General features: G+C 49.0%; 2 long non-coding RNA genes across 2 annotated transcripts in view; both read left to right on the forward strand.

Annotated features, from left to right (window-relative positions):
* LOC142831283 (uncharacterized) overlaps positions 1-1355 on the forward strand; it is a 38007-nt gene extending 36652 nt beyond the window's left edge. The window contains exon 3 of the long non-coding RNA XR_012906996.1: positions 407-1355. This is a non-coding gene — a long non-coding RNA (uncharacterized LOC142831283). The remainder of the gene's footprint in view (positions 1-406) is intronic.
* A 10493-nt stretch (positions 1356-11848) lies between these two features.
* Positions 11849-13996, forward strand: part of LOC102454075 (uncharacterized) — a 34339-nt gene continuing 32191 nt past the window's right edge. Inside the window, exon 1 of the long non-coding RNA XR_332564.4 lies at positions 11849-12225. This is a non-coding gene — a long non-coding RNA (uncharacterized LOC102454075). The remainder of the gene's footprint in view (positions 12226-13996) is intronic.

The raw sequence follows: 13996 nt of genomic DNA on the forward strand, positions 1-13996 counted from the left end.
GAGCTGTATAGCTATTGGCTGTCCACTCCCTAATGGGGACAGAAGGCATGAGAGAGAAATGAATACCTCTTGGGGCATCACCCATTCCAAATGAATGTCCACAATGATGATGTCTGCCTGGTCTCTCCCTGGTCTCAATTTCTCCCTTCCTGTCCAAGACTTTACTCAATACCCTCCCTCATCCTCGTGTGCGTGTGCGTGCGCGCACACACACACATTTCACTAGACTGTGCCCATGTGAAAGGTGGAAAGCAAGTGTAAATATTAAAAATTATTGTCAATGAACTGGTAGAAATACAGTCTGATACTGATATTGAAGCAGTGAAGCCATCTCGTGCAAGAGTTTTTCTTGCACTTATCCTTGAAATTTGTTAATTTTGTTACTGGGTTATTGAATCTCTTGTAGGTTTTTCAGAAATTGCTATCGTGGCAGAAGCAAGCCTGTTCAAATGAATATTAACTGTATTGACAATCCAGCTTCTCTCTGCCGTTTCTATGTATTTGGAAAATAGCCATAGGAAGAAAGTGGAAGTTGTTAATCTATTTCCTGACCCATGTCTTATGTCTTCCTGGAAGAACTACAAGGGCAGCCTGATGTGGAAGCAATGCTATGCATTGCCATAACATTTGATATTAGAACTTACCAATGTCAGGTTTTTCAAAGTTTAAGTGTTTCATTTTTGCTTTTATTTACCAGTTGGTGTGATCAGATGTTAAATCAGGTACGATGATATGACCAGATATTCATTTTCAGTTGTCCAGATGTCCAGCACAATAATAGCTCTCATTTTAAAAGCTTTGAGAAATGTTTATATATTTAGACCTTGAATTGATACTTCAAAAATATTGTCTTTTTAATCTTATTATGCAGATGTATCATTGCTGTGATGCATTGTAGACCATTACATTACAGTTACTTTAGAAGTTTAATACAATTTATTCTTCAGTCCATAAAAGTGATTTTATATGTAAAAGAATCTGTGATATAATATATAAATGGAAGAATATGAGAACCAAGCTAGCTTTTCAAAATCATATCCTCAAAAACTAGAAAATATGTTAAGGAACAAAACTGGATGCAAAAAATGCATCAGAATGATTGGGAGAGGGGAAAATCAAACACTGATTTCCAAAAATTCAGAGTTAAGGTTGGAATGTTATGTTTTTGAACAGATTCTCTATATTATTAAAAATATGTTTCAAAATAATGTAATCAAATGCAAAGTACAACTCCTCACAGAACTTCATATAAAATGGTATGTACTGTCCTGAAATCTGTTTTGTTAGTTGACTTGATTTTTAGTACACTAAAAATGTACTATACTAATGCTATACTAATAAGTGATATCTATGTATCTGGGTAGAAAGATAAGCTTTGGAAAGGTCTCCATTACAATTCATGATAAATTTCAGTTCCAGAGTTTTAAAGTTATATATTACCCTGAAGTTGCTTTGGGTGTTTTATTTTTTAATGCAAGAAGACAAAAATGTCAAATGGAGCTTGTGGTTTCCAGGTTCTGTACATTCAGGAAGGTGTATTTATATTGTGAAATCCTGGCCCCATTGAAACCAAGGCAAAACTTTCATTGACTTCCTTTGTGCAGCATTTCACCATTAGTGCTAATATAAATGCCCAAAGCCCCAGATCAAACATTTACACAAGCTGAAAACTTGCCCTGTAATTTTTAATGTCAGTTTCTGTAGTCAAAGGCCAGAGCTGAGAACATCACACATTTTAAACCCATATAAATGCCACATAAATATTTGGCAGTAGCTAAAATAAGATTATGTTATCTATAATTCCTGAGTAAGTAGAATTTATGGTAACAATATCCCAGTTAGGCAGCAGTCATTACTGTTCACTATCATTAGGCTAAATTGCCTTCCTCAGGGACATTCCAATAAAGTAACCATCATGATTCAGCAATTAGGCAGAGTAACTGAAATAACATTTACATTAATGGCACTTGCCATGCTAAAGCCCTTTACACATTATTAGAGTAACATATATTTCAAAAACAGACCAATGGCTAGTCACATGAATTTAAAAATGAATTGGCAGGGCTGAGAATGCATACCATATCCTGCAGTTATGAATGCTAATTGAAAACTAAGTTTTAAAGTTTCATGTATGAAAATTCATTCTAAAAGTGGCCTATTTTATATGGTGAGACACTGTAACAATATATATGTTAGCCACACCATCACTGGTTCATTCACCTGCACATCTACCAACATAATATACGCCATCATGTGCCAGCAATGCCCCTCTGCTATATACATAGGCCAAACTGGACAGTCCCTATTTAAAAGAATAAATGGACACAAATCAGGAATGGCAATATACAAAAACCTGTAGGAGAACACTTCAATCTCCCTGGACACACAGTAGCAGATTTAAAGGTAGCCATCCTGCAGCAAAAAAACTTCAAGACCAGACTTCAAAGAGAAACTGCTGAGCTACAGTTCATCTGCAAATTTGACACTAGGGTTGTGTCTAGACTGGCAAGTTTTTCCGCAAAATCATCTGCTTTTGCGGAAAAACTTGCCAGCTGTCTACACTGGCCGCTTGAATTTCCGGAAAAGCACTGACGATCCCATGTAAGATCGTCAGTGCGTTTCCGGAAATACTATGCTGCTCCTGTTCGGGCAAAAGTCTTTTTCCGAAAGACTTTTGCGCAAAAGGGCCAGTGTAGACAGCACAGTACTGTTTTCTGCAAAAAAGCCCCAATTGCGAAAATGGCGATCGGGGCTTTTTTGCGGAAAACCGCGTCTAGATTGGCCACGGACGCTTTTCCGCAAAAAGTGCTTTTGCGGAAAAGCATCCTGCCAATCTAGACGTGCTTTTCCGAAAATGCTTTTAATGGAAAACTTTTCAGTTAAAAGCATTTTCGGAAAATCATGCCAGTGTAGACGTAGCCCATCAGTTTAGGATTAAACAAAGACTGTGAATGGCTAGCCAAGTATAAAAGCAGTTTCTCCTCTCTTGATGTTCACACCTCCACATCAGCTGCTAGTAGTGGGCCTCACCCTCCCTGACTGAATTAACCTTGTTATATCTAGTCTGCATATTTATACCTGCCTCTGGAAATTTCCACTACATGCATCTGCTGAAGTGGGTCTTTGCCCATGAAAGCTTATGCTTCAAAGGAGCTTATGCTCCTTGTCCCTTTTGCAGATCCAGACTAACACGGCTACCCCTCTGATACTTGTAACAATATGATTTTTCTATAGCCATGTTGGAAGGCCTGTAACCATAATGGGAGGCCTAAAGCCTTCTTCTGCAGCCCGATTGAAGAGCATCAGCCATTAGCTATAAAGCTTTAAGTCACATACTCACACTCTATTTCAATCGCATTAAAATAGTGCATTTCTTCCTCTTTGGGAGCCCCTGCAGCAAATATGCATGTGAGTCATCAGAATAGCTGCAGTCATGCTAGCTAGGATTAAAATGTGTGACATATAAACTCTCATGCTTCAGGAGAGAGAAGAACGACTAACTGTCTGGGATTAGGAGGAAATGACTGCATAATTTCCCATTATAGGGCTTGCATCTTCCATGGGGGCATCTGCTACAGGGCACTGGGAAGCCCCCCAGTGTACATTGGTCTGTCAAATCACAGGTAATTTGGTCACGTCAGCCTGGAAGTGGCTATTTATGTTCCTTGGAAATCAGGAAACCAGAACCTCCGTCTGCTATGGAGATATGTTTGAACAAAGTCCCAAATTAGATACACCTAAACTTACTTCCTACTTGAAAAACCTATGCCTCACCTCCCTTCTCCCTAAGGTGCTAAAATACTCTCCTATTGTGTTTATTGGTAACATCACTGATTTCCTAACTATGCACACCTCAGTCATAATTTGTGATCCTGTCACGATCATGACACAAGAGCACTTTCGAAAAAAGGCGTTTTTCCTCGTGAAATGAGGAGTACTGCCGTCGAAAGAAAGGCCGCGTTCTATCGATTTAATTTCGAAAGAACGTGGCTGTAGTCTAGACGCAGGTGAAGTTTTTTTGAAAAAAGGCTACTTTTTTTCGAAAAAAACCCTGCAGTCTAGACACAGCCTCACTGTCCAGCTCCCTCAATCAGGGCAGAAGCAATAGCAAATGCACCATGAGCCTTAGCTCCGGTGAGCAGCAGACTGAACCAGGCCTCTTAGCCTATCAATGGGGAAATGGCCAATCCACCTGGGATGGGGTGGCTGCATCCCCGCCCAGGACCCTATTAGTGAGTAGTCCACTACTAGGTCAGTGGGGAGTCTCCCACAACATGGTGGCCAGCGTACAAACAGTCCCACAGCCAAACCCTATTCAGCTTCCCTGGGCTCCTTCCTACCCTTCTAATCATGGGGTATGTGGGCGCCAGTGTTGTCCTGTTTCCCTCAGGTAGATAGCAAGTAGAAGCCCCAGCCAGGGCTGGCCTTACCATGAGGCGAACTGAGGCGGCTGCCTCAGGTGCCAGACTGTGTTTGTGTGTGGGGGGGGGAGTGCCACTAGGACCCAGAGTGTAGAAAATTGTGTCTGCTGCTGATGCATGTGTATTCTCTCTGCTCTAGATGCACAGAGATGGTGGAGTGTTGTGCTGGGAGAAGGAGGGCACAAGAGACGTAACAGGCAGGCAGGAGAAAAGGTGGCATGGGGGCGTCATTTGAGCTCCCCGCCTCAGGTGTCAAAATGTCGCAGGCCAGCTCTGGGCCCAGCAGCTTATTGGCATCACAGGGATTTGGCAGCTCTTGTAGCTCTGCTGAATCTTTGGCACATCAGCAGTCTCCATCTGTTCCAAGCGCCAGCACTGGAGGAGACATACCTGTTCCTCTGGCAATTCTGTCAGCTCCAGGCCCCAGCAGCGGGGAAGAATCTTCTGGCAGCTCTTCTCCAACTGAGCTAGAGGGCGGGTCTTTTATAATCCCACTTCCTGTTCTGCCCCTCTGCTTCTGGAAAGATGGCCGCAGGTGTCCTGGTTCTGCCCACAAGTGAGGCTGCAGGGGGTCTTTCCCTTTCTGGCAGGGCAGGAGACCACGCTCCCTTTTTACATTTCCTGAGCCAAAATTTTCAGAACTGGATGCATAAAGTTAGACTTTTATGTCTGTATTTATCCATATAAATAAATGGTCTTATTTTCAGAACTAATGTATCCAAATAGCTCCCATTGATTTCAGTGGGGGCTGTCAGGGGTTGAAAACTTTAGTAATGAAAATACAGACTTAAAAGCCTGATTTTCATCACGCAGTTCCCAATATCTTGGCCCTCAGTTGTGGACATTACATTTAATTTCCTTATTTATTCCCATTAATAGATTAATGTCTTTTTAGAATGTTATTGTACTTAAAATATATATTCTTAGAAGGCCAGAGCTTAAAAAATATCTTTAAAGATCTTCCTAAAACTCTGGACTTCTAAGAATATATTTCTAAGTGTTACACTTAGTGTTAACTAACTTTTTTTTAACACTATAGTTCTAACGATATTGCCAGCAATGAAGATGATGGCACTATACTTGTAATTTAAAAATGCAAAATCTTCAGTGCAGTACCTTTTTTAAACCTGTTTTTTGTTAGGCTGGTTCCCTGTACATGTTATCCCTCATTGCCAGTAAATTTTGATACATTCTGACTCATCACTCTGTTTAGTCCCTGGATGTCCTATTTGTGAAGAGGAATATGATACCAACACTAATGGAGGCAGCATGTACTTTTCTCATGAAGGTACAGCCTCTGCTTGTTGAATTAAGCATACTGGACCAAATTCATCCCTCATGTTATTCCATTGAAGTCAGTGTGGGATTTACAACCCGCCAGAATTTAGACCCAAATAAATAGATTTTAAAAAGAGCCTCCAGAAAACATAAAATAAATGTTCTCATGTGTAAAATACACATTTTTGTGTTCTAAATACTTTGTGTAGTTAAGTGATGACGAGAGCTACTGAAGTGTCATGCATAGAACACAACTGCTTGGACATACCTATTTGCATGACACAACCTACCTCTTGCTCCCTTGGCTCATGAAGCCCTACACAGGCAGCCTGGACCCCATCAAGGAGCACTTCAACATCAGGCGGAACAGGTGCTGCATGGTTGTTGAAAGTGCATTTGGCCATTTAAAGGGGAGGTTCTGGAGCCTCCTCATCTGTATGGACCTCAGCAAGTGAAACATCCCCGTTTGTGGTGGTGGCCTGCTGTGTGCTCCACAACCTTTGTAAGACAAAAAGGAGACTTTTCTGTCAGGGTCGGGGGCAGAGGGTGAATGGCTGGCCAGAGCATATAAGCAGCTAGACACCAGCACTGCATAGAAAGCATATCAAGTGGCTGTGCTCATCAGGGAGGACTTGAGGGAGTATTTTGTCCAAAGCCAGTTGTGGGACTTTCCCCCGTGGCTCTTCACAAGGGGCCCCTGCATTCCCTGTGTGTGCCTTTTCTTCCCCATCCCTCCCTTCCCACTTCCCCCTCTTCCCTGCAGAGCAAATAATAAAGCCTTCCTTCTTGAAACAACAGGACTGTTTTTTGGGGGGACATACAACAGGGGAGGGATTGGGGAAAGAATCTGGAATGGAGGAGGGGGAAGATCAGCGTGGTGGTCAGAGATGGAGCTGGGACTGGTGCCTGCCTCTGGTTGTTCAGGAGGCTATGACTACCTGAAAGGTCCCACTGCCATGTGTTCTGGTGTTCCAGTGGTCCCTGTGGGTCGAGGAGGGGAAGCCATGAGGGAGCGCTGAGGGGGCTGGCCATGAACAAGGCCATGGATTCCATCATTGAATTGATGGAGGAGCACATGGCCTTATGCAGGTACGCCAACTGGTCCTAGGTGGCCTTCTTCTGCTTCTGGTCAGTGACCCACTCCTTGTGCTCCTCCTTGAGACTCTGGACCAGGGACTGCAGGCAGGCCATCTGCTCCTGCATCAGGTCCTTGTGAGTTCTCTTCCTCCTCTGGATCCTGTGGGGTTGGGAAGATGGCATGGGAGGTGGGGGATGTACCAAGCTGATAGCTGGCCCAGCTGTGAAGAAAAGCTACAAGGGCAGTCACCCTAGGAGGCATTGCGCATAAAGCCTAGCCCTAATCTCTGAACTGAAGGTCTCAGTTCAAACGATGGCCATGTGCTTCAAGCAAGGCTGTATGTTGCCTAGATAGCTGGCACTTTCCTGCAGGGGCACAGAAGTCCCAGGGGAGCATCGTGACACCCACAGACTGGGGACAAGCAGGCATAGGAAGGTGCCAGCCAGGTCAGGAGCCTGCACACAGGAGCAGGGGATGGAGCGGCTCGGCTTCTTCCTCAGTCCTGCACATGCCAGGTCTGGCACTGGCAGTATCCTGCAGAGAGGGAACTTCTATCCCCCCTGGCAGATTCCCATGCATGGGATCAGTCTCGTCTGCATTGCTGCATTTGACTGAGAGAAAATGCTGTCTGAGTGTGGGCATTACCCTGTGCTGTGTGCAGCACTGCTGTGTGGTTCCATGAATCCAGCCTCTTTAGTGGGGTTGGTAGTGTGGACGCTCTACTTGTTATTTTGAAATAAGGGAGGTTATTTTGATATAGCCCTGATCTACATTAGGGAGTTAAGTGGCATCCAGATCAGGAATATGTCAGGAAACCTTCCCTTACTGTCTTCTATTTGATTTCAGTCACTTACAGTGGATTCTTCACATGAAGTATTAATGCTCACAATAGTCAAACCCTATTATCGTGATCTGTTCTTCTGAAAAACCTAAGGATATCTTTCATTATGCTCCCTCCCCACTCTTTATATATGTGCTTGCATTAATTAAAAAGTTAATGGGCCAAGTTGTAACTCCATTTGCACTCTATTGACTTAAAGGGTGAATTTGATCCCATGTGTTAGAATTACACAAAAATTATTTGGCAGGTGGGGGTCAAACTGAACGTGACATTTTTCTGACTGATGACTCCAGAACAGTTCATCCCCTCCTTTTGGTGCACACCATCACATCCTCTCTCTCTTTCCGGGCTGCAGCTCCTCTCTCATTCAATGGCCTCTTCTTGACTCAGCTCCCTGGTGAGGTGACTCAGCTTTTTGGCCTCTTCCATGGTGCATCCCTTTGATTCCTTTTTCACGCCTATGGTGCCCCAGGCAGGTTTCCCTCTCCCTGCCCTGCTGGACCTTGCTATAACGTCAGTTGCTAGTAGGGCCCACTCTCTCTACCCCTGTTCTGGGCTATCCTGGTCTAGCCGCCACCGCTCCATCCCTGGACTTCTTCCTACCACTTCTGGTTCCACCCCATACATAGGCTGGGTGTGCCAGGTCTGTAAGCTCCTCCCTCTGCCCAAGCAGGCCCTATACTCTCCAGCAGCAGCCCCTCTCTGCTGCCAGCTTCCTGGCTTTATCAGCCCAGCCTACTCCCTCCAGCCGGGCCTGTTCGCAATCCCTCCCCTGCTCCTGTCCCTCCCTCCAGGTGCACCTTGTAGGATTCATTGGCCACAGGGACAACTTAGTCCCTTCCCTTGTGGGGTGGGGTGGACACACAGTCTGGGTTAAACTCTTGCTTCCAGGGACAATCCCTCTTCAGGTGCTCGGGTTTCTGTAGATGGGACACCTCTGAGTTAGGAACCTGGGTTCTTAGCTTCAGAGCACCTTTATCATTCCTGGCCTGTCTGTCCTCTCCTATCACCTGCCCCGAAGGTCCTGTAGAAATGCGCTGAACTACCCTCACCTCATCTCACTGGGTTTGGGATTTCCATAGCTCCAGGAATGCCCTGGAGCTTTCAAGAATTTAAAGATGAAGATTTACCTAGAGATTATGTCACGTGATCCAACCTCCAGGAATCTGTCCAACTAAAACTGCCTGGGCTACCCACAGTCCAGTTAAATTTTGGGAATCTGACCCCAGCAGGCATGGATCTTGCTTTGATGCTTCGCAGATCTCCTCTGTGGGAGTGGCAACTCTGGCATCCCCCTTGGAGGGGATAACTTCCCTCTGCAACATGCTCCTTTGCTTGCACTTCCACCTTCACTTCCCCTCAGCTCTCTTCCCAAATATGGCTCCTTTGGGCGGGGTTCAGCTGCCTCACAGTCTTGCTGTAGCTCCTTTGGGGCACTGATTCTGCACAGTCCCCCATTCGTCCACGGTGACTCCCAGGTACATTCTCGCTCCTAGTCCTCTCACCATCAGGGCAACTGACTCGTACGGCTTCATTCTGTACAGTCGTTCGGACAATCCCCTTGCGGCAGAGGACCCGCCCTTCCCACCAGAAGGTCCTGAGTTGCACCAGTCACTGGTTCTCTGGTGTGGGTCACTCCCTGGTTTTGGCTCTCAAGGCTGGCACCCGTCCCACAGCAGCCCTTCTCTGTCACCACCTTCCTGGCTCTATCAGGCTCGCCTCCTCCTGCCCAGCTGAGCCTGTTTGCAATCCCTTCCCTGCTGCCTGACTCTTCCTCCAAAGGCAGCCTGGGGAGTTCCTAGGCCTGCCCGGTCCCCTGAACCTTCCAGTCCAGTGGCGGGGGACACCCCCTCGCAGGCTATCACCCGATGGCTGTGCCTTTCATGGGGAGCAGGAGGCGGGTCCAGACAGCCACCTGCTGGGGGACCCTGCTGTACATATGGGTTTGATGCTTGTCCCAGCCCTAGTTTGTTCTCTTTGCTTTGAATTTTGGATGCGCCCTAATGTCCCTGTCACAGGCTCCTAATTTGGGAAGCTGAAGACTCTTAGGAGGCTTTTCCCTGATATTTTAGGATCTTGGAATGTCTGGTTTTCCTTGTCCTCTCCTTTCTGCATTCACTCCCTCCCTCCACCAGCCCCCAGCATCCTCCTGAGTCTGGTCCCCCCCGTGCATTGCCTTACGGTATCAGCACTTCATCCAGGTGCCTGGCCACATACTGTATCCTCTCCTCCACGAGGCAGAGGCAGTGACCCAGGGTGAGTTTCTCCAGTGGCTCATGGCTGCTGGGAACAGAGAGATCAGAGAGGTGTAATTAGCTGGATTGGTAGGTGAGCCTAGGCTAATTGCGGCAAAGTGAACATCTATCCTCCTGGCAGCATATGTCATATCTCAGCTATTGCAGTGTGTCAACATAAAGTATAATGGCCTACTACTGCTCCCAAATAATGGAGCCTCTTTTTCAATGCTAATGGTTGCTTTGTGCTGCAGGGATGAGGGTCCAGGTCTCAAATGCTGCTGGGAAGGGGGCATTACAGAAAGCTGCCATGTCCCTTTCACCCTGAATAGCCTGCACGAAGCATTTTCTCCCCTCTTGGGAGGGGAAGATGGGCTGGGCCAGGCCAGGCCAGAGCTTACAATCTACCCCCCATCCCATCAGCTGCATGATGCTAGAGGAAGGGAGTGAACTACTGTCTGGTGCATGGGGGAGGATTTGAGATGGCGGCTTCTGGGAATGAATTGCTCGAGTGCAGAGGCGAATAACTGGTCGCCTCGTACATCGGTCAGAGCAGGGGAGTTGCGTGAGTGGGGGTGAAATGCAGAAGGCCAGTCTAGAGGAGGGGACTGGTCCAAGGCAGGCTTTTTAGAGGGGGAGAGGGCATCGCTTACCATGTCCCTAGGGATTCACAAGCCCCCTCCAGCTCTTCTTCACGCCATCTGGAAGCTGCCAGAATGAGACATAAAGGAGACATTGAGCTGCCTGGAGATATGGCCCATGACTGCAGTCCAGCCAGTGCACAGCTCCCAGCCTAGAGGGACTAGACCCTTTCTGTTTTGCATGGGGCCCGAGTCAGCCACAACAGCTGCAGGGATGGGGCAGCTTACCTGTCAGCTCCTTTGTGTCTCTGTGGCTTATGTTCTGCAGTGGAGCCTGACACACACGGAGAGAAAGCAACAGGTTATGAGAGAGCTTGGAAAGGCTGGGTGGGCAGTGAAAGCAATCAGGTGAGAGCCATGGAGGGCCCCTGGGAAGTGTTCCTTTGTGGGAAGTACTGCGCCAGGAGACATCATGGCAGATCTGCAGCCAGCCTAGGGCAGACACCACAACCCGCATGGGCTGTCATGGACATAATCCAAGGCTAGGAGAAGCAGGCACTGCTGGTGCCAGGAGCCTGTGGAGTGCACAGGTATTGCAGAAGGGAGCCTGCAATGTTCTTTCTCCTACAGAGGACCCTTTGGGTCAGCAGCGCTGGTTGCGGTGGCAGGGATGAGGTTCCTCCAGTAGGAAGGGGAGGCATGTGACCCAGGAGCTGCAGAGAGGCTAGTGCTTCTCCTCAGCATGAGCACAATGTGCCTTAATTGGCACATGACCAGGTCAGATATTCATAAATTGCAGAGGGCTCTGAGAATAGCCTTGGAAATGATGAAAGGGTTAGGAAACCTGCCTTCCAGGGAGAGGCTCTGGGAGCTCAGTCAGTGTAGCTTAAAGAGGTTCAGAGGTGGCTTGATTAAAAGTCTGTAAATGTCTTCCAGGAGAACAGAGAATTACAAATGGGCTTTTCAGCCCAGCAGAGCACGGTGTAACATGGTCCAGTGGCTGGAAGTTAAAGCTACACAAAACCAGACTAGAACCAAGGGGCAGATTTTAATAATCATAATAATTAGCAATGGGGATACTTTACCAATGGTCATTATGGGCCATTTTTAAAAGCAAGATTGGGAATTTTGATAAATTACCTGCTCTGGGAATTAGTTCGAGGAAATTTTTTAGCTGTTGCTCTCTGGGAATTAGCCTGGAAGTTCACAGCAGGCCTTTCTCTCCTTGGACTCTCGGAAAACTGATACCGTCTGAACTTTGGAGTTTGTGTCATCTAAGCAGGGATCTTTATCAGCCAAATGTGTAATCTCAACCAGAAATGAAATACGGGTTATCTGTCGGGACACCCTTTTCCATTAACCCTTTTAACATTCTGGAAATATATTCCTGTCCTTGAATTCTTTATTGGTAGAATCTCATCCCAGTTTCTCCGTTAGTTTTGGCTAACAAGCCTACCAAGAGCCTGATCAAACTCACCAAGAGCCTGATCAACCTCTTGTCCTTGTCAGAGTATTGACACAGTTTTAGTGCTTTTTCAGTCTCCTGGAATTCCCTCCAACCCTAGATTTATGAAACATTAACAGCACTGGGCCATGGACTGCCTGAGCCAGTTCTATCAGGATTCTTGGGTGTGGATGATCCAGGCCTGCTGGATTCAAAACACCTCTGGTTGGTTCCTGCATCCAGCTGTCAGCGATTCTGCCTTTGGACCTCTCCAGGATTCCCACTTACCTCCGATCTGGCGAGCCGCATCACTGCATAGAAGGCGAGAATCAGCAGCGTGAGCAGCAGGTAGGATGCATAGTTCAGACATAGGAGGAGGGAACTCATGCCCCCATCAATGTCACTAAGTGTCACAGACATGATCAAACCAACAGGATGGAGCCAGGCTCCATCTGAAGCTCTGGCATCAGGCAGGCGCTGATGTCACCTCTCAAGGTCAAAATGGGGCTGCCCTCTGTCATCTCCCTCCAGCCTGTGAGCTGTCAATGCTTTAATTAGCTCAGGAGAGGGGCCAGGGCAACACCCCAAGGGAGCTGAGCTGCTGAACTCACTCAATATGGCAGGAGATCAGCTGTCAGACTCCCAGGGGGAGCAGGGGGAGCAGGAGGAGCAGGAGGAGCAGGGGGAAGCAGGGGGAGGAGGAAATGGGAAGCGGTCAAGCAGGCTCTGGAGGTGGCCTCGCAGGGCATGGCCCTGCTCCTCCAGGGCCTCCAGACTCCTCCGGCGCAGCCTCAGGTCCTCCTGGACCCAGTGGTCCTGGGTGTGGAGCTGGTGGTCCATGAACTTGGGATGAGGGAGCTGGAAGGGGAGGGAAGGGAGGACGGGAAAGGAAAGCTCAGGGGTGGGGGTCCGGCTGCCTCTCCTGTCTCGCAACACTCCGGGTCTGGGGGCATTAGTTGGGAATGGTTGTGGAGGGTGGGGCAGGAGGGACGGGGTGTGTGGAGGAAGCAGGAGCGGGAACAGGAGGGGGAGCAGGGGGAGCAGGAGGAATTGGGAAGCGGTCGAGCAGGCTCTGGAGGTGGCCTCGCAGGGCACGGCCCTGCTCCTCCAGTGTCTCCAAGCTCCTCCGGCACAGCCTCAGGTCCTCCTGGACCCAGTGGTCCTGGAGACGGAGCTGTTGCTCCAGGAACCGGAGGTGCCGCCTCTGGTACTCCTCCTGGTTCCTGGCTCTCCTGCTTGCCCAGGCGCGGGCGGCTGCTGCAGGCGGGGTGGTGCCCCCTGCAGTGCCAGGTGCTGCAGCTGTGGTGAAACAAGAACAGTGGTCAATTACCCCAGGGGCCCAGATGTGTGAAACCCAGCTCCCCTCTGCAAGGCCAGGGCCCCTGCAGGATCCCCAGCTGCTGCTCCGTGGTGGGCAAGGCCCAGGCGCACGGTCCCGGGGCTCCCTCTCACCCCAGCCCCCGTACACATAAGGGGAACATGATGGTACTCACAGGTGGACGCCTCCCCGGCCTCAGATGACGCAGGCGAGCGGCTCTGTGGGGTGCCTCGGGGGTCCCGGGTCCCGGGCAGGCTGGTGGCAGGCTCCTGGCTCTCAGAGCCCTCCTCCTCCTCCTCTGTCTCCAGGAGCGAGCCCTCTGCCCCGGGGTCAATCACGTCCCGGGGGGCAGGGACGGCATGAGCCCCCAGGAGGCGGTCCAGGGCGTGGAAGTGGGGGCCGACCTCTGGGTCGGCCCCTGGCTGGCAGGCCCGGGAGTAGGACTGCCGCAGGTCTTTGACCTTGCAGCGGACCTGCTCCCGGCTGCGCTGGTGGCCCCTGGCGGCCAGGCTGGCAGCCATGCGGCCGTAGACGGCCGCGTTCCTGTGGCTAGTGCGGAGATAGTGGACATTGGAGGCTTCCCCCCAAACCTCGATGAGGTCCACGATCTCCGCACTTGACCAAGCGGGCGCCCGCCTTTTGCACCCCTGGGCAGGCTCCTGGGAGCCGCCAGGCTGGTCCTGGGGAGCAGTGGAGGGCTGGGAGCCCTCGGGTGGCTGGCTCATCCTGTGGCAGGTGCAGGGTCTGCTGGCATGGGTGCTTGCAGCCTTGCAACTGGCACAAAGTGTGTAGCCAGCCCGT

This window comes from Pelodiscus sinensis, chromosome 13 (genome assembly GCF_049634645.1).
Source record: "Pelodiscus sinensis isolate JC-2024 chromosome 13, ASM4963464v1, whole genome shotgun sequence".
Classification (NCBI taxonomy): Eukaryota; Metazoa; Chordata; order Testudines; family Trionychidae; genus Pelodiscus; species Pelodiscus sinensis.